The sequence below is a fragment of the Nansenia antarctica genome (genome assembly GCF_963989245.1).
Source record: "Nansenia antarctica genome assembly, chromosome: 12".
Lineage (NCBI taxonomy): Eukaryota > Metazoa > Chordata > Actinopteri > Argentiniformes > Microstomatidae > Nansenia > Nansenia antarctica.
The window spans coordinates 32,177,450-32,190,416 of NC_137682.1; the positions used below are offsets into that span (position 1 = coordinate 32,177,450).

The following is a 12,967-nucleotide window of genomic DNA, read 5'->3' on the forward strand; positions in this document are numbered from 1 at the left end:
TCTTCGGATTCGGTTCCCTCGACATTGTTAGCAACAGGAGGCAATAGTTATAATAAGACGAGAGAGTAGCATAATAATAAATAACGGAGCCCGTCTGCGTTTCCAAAAGGGCGATCGTTTTTTGCGACATAGTAATAATGCTTCCCTTACTAAAGCCTGGTACACACACAAAGATTTTCTAAATCTTAACAGATTTTTTTAATCTGAGATTGACCCCACACATGGAGATAAAAAAAATCATGGATTGAACAGTTTTGATCGTATTGTGTGTGGTGTAATCCGATATTCCCAATAGAGCACACCACATACATAAAGATCTGATCTACGACAGTCTAGGGTCGGCAATAGGCGGCCCGCGGGCCATTGCTGGCCCATCACCAATAATATTTGGCCCAGCAGATTATTTTGTGAATCCACTTTTTAATTTTTAATTTTTTTACAATATCGGACCGACAGTCCCACATATAGCGCCTATAATGTCCGAATAGAGAATCTACCTCCACCTGAATAATGCTTATTGTACTTTTATCCATGTTGAGTGACACAGGGACAGACAATCAGGCAGCGGGGTGCACCGAAGCGCACTGACGCTGAACCCCTCATAGTGAATCATAAGTAGGTGGACAAGGCGTGGTGCTGAAATAGCCGACATGCGGTGTGTGGTTTGAAAAAAATAACACCAGCTCAGTAAATCATTCAAACGTAATGTTTACGTATGTGACTGCAACACACATATGAACAGTAACAAAGCAAATTCAGTTTAATTTTCTGAAAAACATTGACAACAAAATCGGCGCAAAAAAAAAGAGAAGCAGAATCCGCTTGTTCATGGAGGTCGAGGGGTGGTGGCCTATGCTCCTGAAATGACAGAGCAAACACGCTGTTAGGGATAATAATTACAATGAGCCATTCATTCATTTAATCCGCAGGCAGTTCTCAAGGTTTTTATGCATCAATCGATTCCTCTCGTGCGTCTTTATCGCATTCATTGACGAAAAGGACAACTCGCATGTATAGAAAGGGAACATTGTGAGCACGGAAAATGTGAGTCTCACAACGGCTTTGCATTGATGAAACCAGGTAGGATGAACGTAAAGTTCGCTGTCCATTCCTCTTTAAATGCCCTGTTTCACCGTCAACTTTCCTTTTTAGACCTTTGGAGAGTGACATTATGTTTCTCTTGCTAGCTAGCAGGTTAAATGTTTAGCTAACTTCACCCGACACGCAAACAACCAATCCAATAATAATGTGACCTTGTCTGGGAGGAGGGGGAAATAATTATCAGAATAAAAGTAGCCTATGTTAAATAATTATTACAATAAGTTAGGCTGCGCTACATCGTCAGTCCATACATTTATTATTAAAAAATATGGAAAAGGGTGAAACTACGTTTCAACGTTGTTGAGAATCACAACACAAACTCGCTAGTCAAGCCAAAATACTGCAACGTAATGGATTGGACTGCTACCTAGTTAACTATAACACTACTTTACATTGTTAGCAGGCTCACAAAACAAGCTGTGTTAGTTGACTAGCGATGTGTACATTTTTCGAAAGAAAAGTCAAAGCATTAGAACGTGTCAAATTTTTAAACAATCAATTACTTAAATTAGCCTTTGATTATGTTTGGGCCCGCCATCTAGTGGCTACATTTTTTTGGGGCCCAAGGCCAAACTTAATTGCCGACCCCTGGTCTAGACTCTAGAATCACGTCCACCAAGCCAGAAATCTCGCATGATCAGGGTAGTAGTACCCTGACTGACCTGTGCGAGGCAGCCATGTTCGACAGGGAGCTGGTGTCGCACATGGCTGCCTCGTACAATAAAGTGCAGAAGATTGAAAAGAAGAAGATGCGTCAATCAGCTCGCTTCTTGATTGGCTACATTACATTCCACGTCACAATCGGACTCGCGAGCAGGGTTGCCAGATGGGGCAGGTTTTTATTTTATTTTAGAAACATCATTGGCAACAGACATACAGTTTCGGGGGCAGGAGATGGGCACCTGCCCAATAGTAATTAGCGGTTTTCTGACAATCTAGGTTTTGGGCTTGTTTTTGGTGGATTTAGCGGTTTTTAGACTGGTTAGACTGGAAATTGTCAATCCTATCTAGTAGGATCTTCTTGAAGGATAATCTTTAGAGCCATCCGATAATCTGACGTTTGCTGTCCTTGGTCGGATGGGGGGAAATCGGGCCAAAATTGGCCAGATTATCTTTATGTGTGTACCAGGCTTAAAGTGCACAACATTGGCATTGTGAAGCTTATCAGTATCAGAAGTTTATTGTTACATCCCATTATACAAGTAAAGAGAGTCCGGTTCCTGACATTGCAACAAGAGAAACATGGCAATAGTTATTAAAAACTAATCAATAAGACAATAGACAATGGAGCAGTATAATAATAAAAATAGCTAGAGCATGAATATAGCCCTGATGTAGCAGTAGATGACAGCAGGTAGCCTGCTTTTAAACAGTACATAGTGGAAAGTGAGTGATGGGTGGATGGATGAATGAATGTCTCCATGGATGGATGAATGGATGGATGAATGTCTCCATGGATGGATGGATGGATGATGGCTATGGTACCCCTCCCTCCCTCCCTCCCTCCAGGAGGAGCAGCGTGCGCTGGTGTCTCTGGGCGGGGCCGTGGAGGAGGAGTCCTCGCCCCTGGTGTTCCTGGAGACTCCTGCTCTAAGCAGAGGCTGCCTCAGGCTGGGTCAGGAGGATGGTCTTGGGGATGATGCCCACGCACTTGGTGGTGTTGTGGGTCATGTAGATGCCAATGAGGCGGTCGGCGATCTCAAACATGTTGTTCCTCAGGGAGATGACGATGAACTGGGCGTTCTTGGTTTGTTCCTGGAGGGTTCGAGGGGGGAGAATGTTAAAGGAGACCAAATAGTCTTAATTACTACTAAATTACAGTATCAAATAATGCTGTGGATGTAACAGACCTAATAGAGAGTTTAGAGAGAGCTTTAGTTACAGAGGGCCTATCTTGTTGTTGTTTGTGGTCTGAGATGCTGTAAAGCCTGAATTTCCCGTCGGGGATCAATAAAGTAAACTGTGGGATAAAGTAGAAACGCTGACCAGGCTAAATACACGGCACCAGCTTGACGCCAGGAGCAGAAGAGAAGGCTGTACTTCTGACCCCGGCGAAAGAAATGTGTGATTCCCCCTGAATAGCTCCCCCAACAACCTCCTGTTACACAACACAGAGGGGCTTATTTCTACAGGACTCTCTCCCTCTCTGCTGGTGTACTGGAGTCGTCCACACTGGGACGACAAACACACATGTACAGATGCTTCATGAACGTGTGTATGGTGGCTAGCATTGGACAAGTCAGTCAATCAATCAGTCATCTTCTCCACATTGTTTTAACGAGACATTTCTCCTCCACATTTGAGGAATTAAAAGCTAATCTTGTTCAGACATACGGTTGTGTTTTCTTTCTTAACTTGGGGTCTGATATCTTGAAAGTAACACGTATGGTGAAGCCTGTACTGTGAGCTGAATGTATCATCCCACCCTGAGTATGAGTGTGTGTGTATGAGAACGTGTGTGTGTGTGTGTACTTGTACGAGTGTGTGTGTATGAGAAAGAGTGTGTGTGTATGAGAACGAGTGTGTGTGTGTGTGCGTGTATGAGAACGAGTGTGTGTGTGCATGAGTACAAGTGCGTGTGTAGAGTGTGTGAGGACTCACGTAGATGTAGCAGGCTACGATGGAGACGTTCTTGGAGGCCAGGGCGGCGTCGATCTCGTCCATGAAGTACAGCGGCGTGGGTTTGAAGTGGTGCAGGGCGAACACCAGCGCCAGGGAGCTCAGGGTCTTCTCCCCCCCGGACAGGTTGAAGATCTTCTTCCAGCTCTTCTTAGGTGGACGCACACTGGGAACAGAGACCGGGAGGCAGAGGGGGAGAGAGGAGAGAGACCTGTCAACTCCTGAACGACCATGTTCTTTTCAAACACACAGCTTTGGTTTAATGATCTTCTCATTAGGGTTGGACGGTTTTACTGTTAAACCGAAAACCGCGGTTTCTAAAAAAAAACTTTACTAAAACCAGACTTATTTTATTATTATTTTTAACATTTAAAATCACAATATCATAAATAAACACCTTAAGAGTGTGTGGTTGAAGATGCTATGAAAGTGATTGTTTCCAAAAATTGAATTTGTCAATAAATTAACTCTAAAAAGACGTCACATGACAGCTTCTCCTCAGAACGGAGAATTAGGGAACAGTGTTGCCTGATTGGGCGTATTCCCACCCAATTGGGCTACTTATGATCACACTGGGTGGTTTTTAGTCTGTGGTTGGGCTGGTAATCAAATCCCATCTGGCAACACTGTTAGGGAAGCAAGATGCTCCCTGAAAAAAAGAAGAAGAAAAAAAGTGTGTGTTCAGCACAGCAGACAGTTACCAGCCCTTCTGAAGACTGAAAAGGTGAACAACGTTTTTTTTCTGGCAAAAAAACCTAGAATAGCCTTTAAGACTAAATAGACTAGTCTTCATGCAACTTTCAGGCCCACTGTGATGGGGTACATTGCAGACCGCTACGGTCTGTAGGATACAATACAAATTGATTTTGGTAGCACGTATGCCTGAAGAAGGTCTATGAAAGACCGAAAGCTCGCACAATAACATCGGATGGCGCATTGGAAGAAGAATCATATGGAAGGAGATTAACTAAGTGACCATCGGAGATAAATCACGGAACGTGTCAACATATTACTACTTCGGGACCCACAGCCAAAGCCAATCACAGAAGCCAGGTAGGCTTACCTGTGCCTTAAGCTGTGTATTAATGGATGGTATACGGCTTGCATATTCACATTATCCTGGTTGAGCGGACTCTCTGTGCTGTGTTTTCTTGATGCTGTCAAATAAGGAATCTCCCCTTTGTCTCTTTGAAGTTGCCGCTGCGCTGCTGATGTGAATATGATGTTTGCTGGTTAAATGTCCTTTAGTCTATGGATGCGTCTTACATGCACTAATAATGTATTGAAAAGAAAATCGCATTCCAGCGACCTTCTATATTTGTGAAACTATGAAGAAGCCTAATTGTGTTGCGACTGTGCTAAGACCGCTTCATCCCCTCTACCCCCTGTACAGTTTCTCTAATGTAAATATAAAATCTTAATTCTTCCTTCTTCTAGCATCGTAACTTCCAATGGCCCCTGGCCCAGGCATAGATTACTTTTTGTTACCATGACTGATGGATAGATGATTCACTTACAGCAAATATATGACTCACTTACTTCAACAAATGTATTTGTCATCTATCCACCAGTCAACATAGGAAAAAGTCTATGACCAAGGGTCATTGGCAGTCAAAATAAGAAAGAAAAAAAATACAAAATAAAGAAGAGATTTGGTGAGGCTGCATTCTCATTTTATGCACCCCCCCTCACCTGAACATGATGCCCTCAGAGAAAGGGTCCAGGCTGTCCACCAGCTCCAGCTCGGCGTCGCCCCCTAGCGTCAGCATCTGGTAGTTCTCCTTCAGCTTGTTGGTGATGACGTTGAAGCCGGCCATTAACTCGTTCAGCCGCTGCTTGCGCAGGTCCTCGTAGCCGCGCTTGAAGCCGTCCCGCTGCGTGGTGATGTCATCAAGCTCCGCCACGCGCTGTAGGTGCAGCTCCTCCTACGGGGGGGGGGAGGAAGGGTTTGTCACTGAGAATGGAACATGTCATAACATCACTCCACCAGCCAGAAGAGAAGGACATGAGAAGGATATGAGACAATGTGTCACAACTAGCTAGACAGGTGGGGGGGAGATAGGGCTGGGACGATGCGTCGACGTAATCGACTACGTCAATACGTCGACTTGCGTAATGTGCGTCGGTGCGTCGCAAATAAACATGGCTGCGACCAGTTACGAGCGACGTGTCATTGATTTTCAACAACGCTTAACTCACGCTTTTATTTTGAAGACGCGAAAACGAAACCGGAAGTCTATAATATCAGAATGTGCCTCTTGTTGTCTTTTAGAGTCAGAGAACAGATACCAAACTGCCGGCATGTTTGCTGTAATTATATTACTTGGCAGTAGGCAGTCATCACTCAATGCTCGTCTCATTTACAGAACAGCATGGTTTGTTGCACTGTTTGATCGCGTCATAAAAAATGTACGTCTCACATTGGCGAACATTCACACGGAACACGGAATGGCCGAACTCCGACTGTGCTGTAAAGTGGGTGGAGTATGGACTCCGCACATGCGATAGTATGTATACTAGTATACTAGATAGTAGTATAATCATGCGAGCTTTTATCGACAGGAGATCTCCGACACAGTCGTACATCAATGGCGCGGTTAAGGCTTATCCCTCTGAACCTGGCCGATCATTCGGTGCATCCCTACACTCAAGTATTGTGATTTTCTGTCGTTTTTCTTTTCCCTGTCAGTGTCCCTGTTAGACATGCCATCATTATGAACAGCTAAGATACTGTAACTTGTTGACCTCCTAACTGTCTCTCGCGACGCGCCCGCCCCACACTTTGAGAAATACTGACCTATAATAATAATAATAACCAGGAGGCAGGCGGGGGGAGAGGAGCGTGGGAGGGGGAGAGCAGAGAGAGGGGGAGAATGTTATGAATGTGAGAACATTTACATTTTATAATATTATATTTTATGTTGGACTGTAAGAAAGAGAGGATATTTTTTTGTTGTGGAATATTGCCCTGCAGTGCAGAAGCCTAATTTATATATTTGTACAAGAATAATTGAATAATAATAATACTGAAATGTTAATAAGAGAAGTTTTTGATATTTATTTGGGGAAAATTAAGTGATACATTAACCGAACAGCAAAAAAATAATCGTTAGACTAATCGATAAATTAGTCGTTAGAGTAATCGAAAAAATAATCGCTAGATTAATCGTTAGAAAAATAGTCGTTAGGGACAGCCCTAGGGGGAGAGAGAGAGAGAGACACACAGACAGCCAGAGAAAGAGAGAGAGATTGAAACAGACAGAGACAGACAGGTGTACCTTCTTCTTGTACTCTGCGATGGCCCCCAGGTTGGGCTTCAGCTGGGCGGCGTGGGCGGCCAGCACCTTGATCTGGTTGGTGAAGACAGACGGGTCCCTCAGGGCCTGCAGCTCAGCGGGGGGCAACACCCGCAGCTCCACTGGCCGGTCCTCCACCACATGCAGAGAGAGCATAGTGGCCTGAGGAGGAGGGGGGTTAGAGGAGGAATAAGGGAGGAGAAAGAAGAGGAGGAAGAGGAAAATACAAAAAGAACCGTCAGTGATTTCTCCAGGGCCACAAACATCACACACACAAAGGCAACAGACACACACACGCGCACAGGCAACACACACAAAGGCAACAGACACACACACACGCACAGGCAACACTCACACACACACACACACAGGCAACAGACACACACGCACAGACAACACACACAGGCAACAGACACACACGCACAGACAACACACACCATGGCACTAGACTGTATACACACACACACACACACACACACACACCTCTCTCTGCCAGTGGTTGATCTTGCCGGCCTGCTCACTGAGGGTGGTGTCTATCTTCTGCACACGCAGCCTGACGCTGAGGGACTCCTCCTGCAACCCGTGCTGCTGCTCCTGCAGGGCCTGTTCCTCCTGCAACCGCATGCTGCTGCTCCTGCAGGGCCTGTTCCTCCTGCAACCCGTGCTGCTGCTCCTGCAGGGCCTGTTCCTCCTGCAACACGTGCTGCTGCTCCTGCAGGGCCTGTTCCTCCTGCAACCCGTGCTGCTGCTCCTGCAGGGCCTGTTCCTCCTGCAACCGCATGCTGCTGCTCCTGCAGGGCCTGTTCCTCCTGCAACCCGTGCTGCTGCTCCTGCAGGGCCTGTTCCTCCTGCAACCCGTGCTGCTGCTCCTGCAGGGCCTGTTCCTCCTGCAACCCGTGCTGCTGCTCCTGCAGGGCCTGTTCCTGCTGCAACCCGTGCTGCTGCTCCTGCAGGGCCTGCAGGGCCGCCTACACACACACACACACACACACAGGACCGGGAGATGAGTACTGGACCTACTGTCTGTTCACTGGTACAGAGGATGGGGGAGGGGGAGAGACAGACAGAGAGAGACAGAGAGGCTGACAGAGAGAGAAAGATAGAGAGTAGAGGTAGAAAGAGACAGCCAGAGAAATAGAGAGATAGAGAAATAGAGATAGACAGACACAGAGAGAGAGAGGCTGACAGAGAGAAAGATAAGGTAGAGAGAGAGAGACCGAGCACTCACTGTGGCTGTGGTTAGATATAACAAATATATATACAGTATATGTATATATATAAATAAAGTATTCTAAATGTCATGTATGACATCCTGTGTAGTGAGGAGGTCTGTGTAGTGAGGAGGTCTGTGTAGTGAGCAGGTCTGTGTAGTGAGCAGGTCTGTGTAGTGAGCAGGTCTGTGTAGTGAGGAGGAGGTCTGTGTAGTGAGGAGGTCTGTGTAGTGAGGAGGTCTGTGTAGTGAGGAGGTCTGTGTAGTGAGCAGGTCTGTGTAGTGAGCAGGTCTGTGTAGTGAGGAGGTCTGTGTAGTGAGGAGGTCTGTGTAGTGAGGAGGTCTGTGTAGTGAGGAGGTCTGTGTAGTGAGCAGGTCTGTGTAGTGAGCAGGTCTGTGTAGTGAGCAGGTCTGTGTAGTGAGGAGGAGGTCTGTGTAGTGAGGAGGTCTGTGTAGTGAGGAGGAGGTCTGTGTAGTGAGCAGGTCTGTGTAGTGAGGAGGTCTGTGTAGTGAGGAGGAGGTCTGTGTAGTGAGCAGGTCTGTGTAGTGAGGAGGTCTGTGTAGTGAGCAGGTCTGTGTAGTGAGGAGGTCTGTGTAGTGAGGAGGAGGTCTGTGTAGTGAGGAGGTCTGTGTAGTGAGGAGGTCTGTGTAGTGAGCAGGTCTGTGTAGTGAGGAGGTCTGTGTAGTGAGGAGGTCTGTGTAGTGAGCAGGTCTGTGTAGTGAGCAGGTCTGTGTAGTGAGGAGGTCTGTGTAGTGAGCAGGTCTGTGTAGTGAGGAGGTCTGTGTAGTGAGGAGGTCTGTGTAGTGAGGAGGTCTGTGTAGTGAGGAGGTCTGTGTAGTGAGGAGGTCTGTGTAGTGAGCAGGTCTGTGTAGTGAGGAGGTCTGTGTAGTGAGGAGGAGGTCTGTGTAGTGAGCAGGTCTGTGTAGTGAGCAGGTCTGTGTAGTGAGGAGGTCTGTGTAGTGAGGAGGTCTGTGTAGTGAGGAGGAGGTCTGTGTAGTGAGGAGGTCTGTGTAGTGAGGAGGAGGTCTGTGTAGTGAGCAGGTCTGTGTAGTGAGGAGGAGGTCTGTGTAGTGAGCAGGTCTGTGTAGTGAGGAGGTCTGTGTAGTGAGCAGGTCTGTGTAGTGAGGAGGAGGTCTGTGTAGTGAGCAGGTCTGTGTAGTGAGGAGGTCTGTGTAGTGAGGAGGAGGTCTGTGTAGTGAGGAGCAGGTCTGTGTAGTGAGGAGGTCTGTGTAGTGAGCAGGTCTGTGTAGTGAGGAGGTCTGTGTAGTGAGCAGGTCTGTGTAGTGAGGAGGTCTGTGTAGTGAGCAGGTCTGTGTAGTGAGCAGGTCTGTGTAGTGAGGAGGAGGTCTGTGTAGTGAGCAGGTCTGTGTAGTGAGGAGGTCTGTGTAGTGAGCAGGTCTGTGTAGTGAGGAGGTCTGTGTAGTGAGGAGGTCTGTGTAGTGAGGAGGTCTGTGTAGTGAGCAGGTCTGTGTAGTGAGGAGGTCTGTGTAGTGAGGAGGTCTGTGTAGTGAGGAGGTCTGTGTAGTGAGGAGGAGGTCTGTGTAGTGAGCAGGTCTGTGTAGTGAGGAGGTCTGTGTAGTGAGGAGGTCTGTGTAGTGAGGAGGAGGTCTGTGTAGTGAGGAGGTCTGTGTAGTGAGCAGGTCTGTGTAGTGAGGAGGAGGTCTGTGTAGTGAGGAGCAGGTCTGTGTAGTGAGGAGGTCTGTGTAGTGAGCAGGTCTGTGTAGTGAGCAGGTCTGTGTAGTGAGCAGGTCTGTGTAGTGAGCAGGTCTGTGTAGTGAGCAGGTCTGTGTAGTGAGCAGGTCTGTGTAGTGAGGAGGTCTGTGTAGTGAGGAGGTCTGTGTAGTGAGGAGGTCTGTGTAGTGAGGAGGAGGTCTGTGTAGTGAGCAGGTCTGTGTAGTGAGCAGGTCTGTGTAGTGAGCAGGTCTGTGTAGTGAGGAGGTCTGTGTAGTGAGGAGGTCTGTGTAGTGAGGAGGTCTGTGTAGTGAGGAGGTCTGTGTAGTGAGCAGGTCTGTGTAGTGAGCAGGTCTGTGTAGTGAGGAGGTCTGTGTAGTGAGCAGGTCTGTGTAGTGAGGAGGAGGTCTGTGTAGTGAGCAGGTCTGTGTAGTGAGGAGGTCTGTGTAGTGAGCAGGTCTGTGTAGTGAGCAGGTCTGTGTAGTGAGGAGGTCTGTGTAGTGAGCAGGTCTGTGTAGTGAGGAGGAGGTCTGTGTAGTGAGGAGGTCTGTGTAGTGAGCAGGTCTGTGTAGTGAGCAGGTCTGTGTAGTGAGCAGGTCTGTGTAGTGAGGAGGTCTGTGTAGTGAGGAGGTCTGTGTAGTGAGGAGGAGGTCTGTGTAGTGAGGAGGTCTGTGTAGTGAGGAGGTCTGTGTAGTGAGCAGGTCTGTGTAGTGAGCAGGTCTGTGTAGTGAGGAGGTCTGTGTAGTGAGCAGGTCTGTGTAGTGAGCAGGTCTGTGTAGTGAGGAGGTCTGTGTAGTGAGCAGGTCTGTGTAGTGAGGAGGAGGTCTGTGTAGTGAGGAGGAGGTCTGTGTAGTGAGCAGGTCTGTGTAGTGAGGAGGTCTGTGTAGTGAGGAGGTCTGTGTAGTGAGGAGGTCTGTGTAGTGAGCAGGTCTGTGTAGTGAGGAGGTCTGTGTAGTGAGGAGGTCTGTGTAGTGAGGAGGAGGTCTGTGTAGTGAGGAGGAGGTCTGTGTAGTGAGGAGGTCTGTGTAGTGAGCAGGTCTGTGTAGTGAGCAGGTCTGTGTAGTGAGCAGGTCTGTGTAGTGAGGAGGAGGTCTGTGTAGTGAGGAGGTCTGTGTAGTGAGGAGGAGGTCTGTGTAGTGAGGAGGTCTGTGTAGTGAGCAGGTCTGTGTAGTGAGGAGGTCTGTGTAGTGAGGAGGTCTGTGTAGTGAGGAGGTCTGTGTAGTGAGGAGGAGGTCTGTGTAGTGAGGAGGTCTGTGTAGTGAGGAGGAGGTCTGTGTAGTGAGGAGGTCTGTGTAGTGAGCAGGTCTGTGTAGTGAGCAGGTCTGTGTAGTGAGCAGGTCTGTGTAGTGAGCAGGTCTGTGTAGTGAGGAGGAGGTCTGTGTAGTGAGCAGGTCTGTGTAGTGAGGAGGAGGTCTGTGTAGTGAGCAGGTCTGTGTAGTGAGGAGGTCTGTGTAGTGAGCAGGTCTGTGTAGTGAGGAGGTCTGTGTAGTGAGGAGGTCTGTGTAGTGAGCAGGTCTGTGTAGTGAGGAGGTCTGTGTAGTGAGCAGGTCTGTGTAGTGAGCAGGTCTGTGTAGTGAGGAGGAGGTCTGTGTAGTGAGCAGGTCTGTGTAGTGAGGAGCAGGTCTGTGTAGTGAGCAGGTCTGTGTAGTGAGCAGGTCTGTGTAGTGAGGAGCAGGTCTGTGTAGTGAGGAGGTCTGTGTAGTGAGGAGGAGGTCTGTGTAGTGAGGAGGTCTGTGTAGTGAGCAGGTCTGTGTAGTGAGGAGGTCTGTGTAGTGAGCAGGTCTGTGTAGTGAGCAGGTCTGTGTAGTGAGGAGGTCTGTGTAGTGAGCAGGTCTGTGTAGTGAGGAGGTCTGTGTAGTGAGGAGGTCTGTGTAGTGAGCAGGTCTGTGTAGTGAGCAGGTCTGTGTAGTGAGGAGGTCTGTGTAGTGAGCAGGTCTGTGTAGTGAGCAGGTCTGTGTAGTGAGCAGGTCTGTGTAGTGAGGAGGTCTGTGTAGTGAGGAGGTCTGTGTAGTGAGGAGGAGGTCTGTGTAGTGAGGAGGTCTGTGTAGTGAGGAGGTCTGTGTAGTGAGGAGGTCTGTGTAGTGAGGAGGTCTGTGTAGTGAGCAGGTCTGTGTAGTGAGCAGGTCTGTGTAGTGAGGAGGTCTGTGTAGTGAGGAGGTCTGTGTAGTGAGGAGGAGGTCTGTGTAGTGAGGAGGTCTGTGTAGTGAGGAGGTCTGTGTAGTGAGGAGGTCTGTGTAGTGAGGAGGAGGTCTGTGTAGTGAGCAGGTCTGTGTAGTGAGGAGGAGGTCTGTGTAGTGAGCAGGTCTGTGTAGTGAGCAGGTCTGTGTAGTGAGGAGCAGGTCTGTGTAGTGAGGAGGTCTGTGTAGTGAGCAGGTCTGTGTAGTGAGGAGGAGGTCTGTGTAGTGAGCAGGTCTGTGTAGTGAGGAGGTCTGTGTAGTGAGGAGGAGGTCTGTGTAGTGAGGAGCAGGTCTGTGTAGTGAGGAGGTCTGTGTAGTGAGCAGGTCTGTGTAGTGAGCAGGTCTGTGTAGTGAGGAGGTCTGTGTAGTGAGCAGGTCTGTGTAGTGAGCAGGTCTGTGTAGTGAGGAGGAGGTCTGTGTAGTGAGCAGGTCTGTGTAGTGAGGAGGTCTGTGTAGTGAGGAGGTCTGTGTAGTGAGGAGGTCTGTGTAGTGAGCAGGTCTGTGTAGTGAGGAGGTCTGTGTAGTGAGGAGGTCTGTGTAGTGAGGAGGAGGTCTGTGTAGTGAGGAGGTCTGTGTAGTGAGCAGGTCTGTGTAGTGAGGAGGTCTGTGTAGTGAGCAGGTCTGTGTAGTGAGCAGGTCTGTGTAGTGAGCAGGTCTGTGTAGTGAGGAGGTCTGTGTAGTGAGGAGGTCTGTGTAGTGAGGAGCAGGTCTGTGTAGTGAGCAGGTCTGTGTAGTGAGCAGGTCTGTGTAGTGAGCAGGTCTGTGTAGTGAGCAGGTCTGTGTAGTGAGCAGGTCTGTGTAGTGAGGAGGTCTGTGTAGTGAGGAGGTCTGTGTAGTGAGGAGGTCTGTGTAGTGAGGAGGTCTGTGTAGTGAGGAGGTCTGTGTAGTGAGG

At 48.4% G+C, this 12,967-nt stretch overlaps 1 pseudogene across 1 annotated transcript in view; it reads right to left on the minus strand.

Moving 5' to 3' along the window:
• Nucleotides 1-2,626: 2,626 nt before the first annotated feature.
• Nucleotides 2,627-12,967, minus strand: part of LOC308169069 (structural maintenance of chromosomes protein 4-like) — a 71,515-nt pseudogene continuing 61,174 nt past the window's right edge. The window contains exons 16-20 of the transcript XR_013938058.1: nt 7,500-7,984; nt 6,999-7,178; nt 5,413-5,645; nt 3,703-3,886; nt 2,627-2,856 (exon numbers count right to left, since the gene is read on the minus strand). The product of XR_013938058.1 is annotated as a structural maintenance of chromosomes protein 4-like (transcript). The remainder of the gene's footprint in view (nt 2,857-3,702; nt 3,887-5,412; nt 5,646-6,998; nt 7,179-7,499; nt 7,985-12,967) is intronic.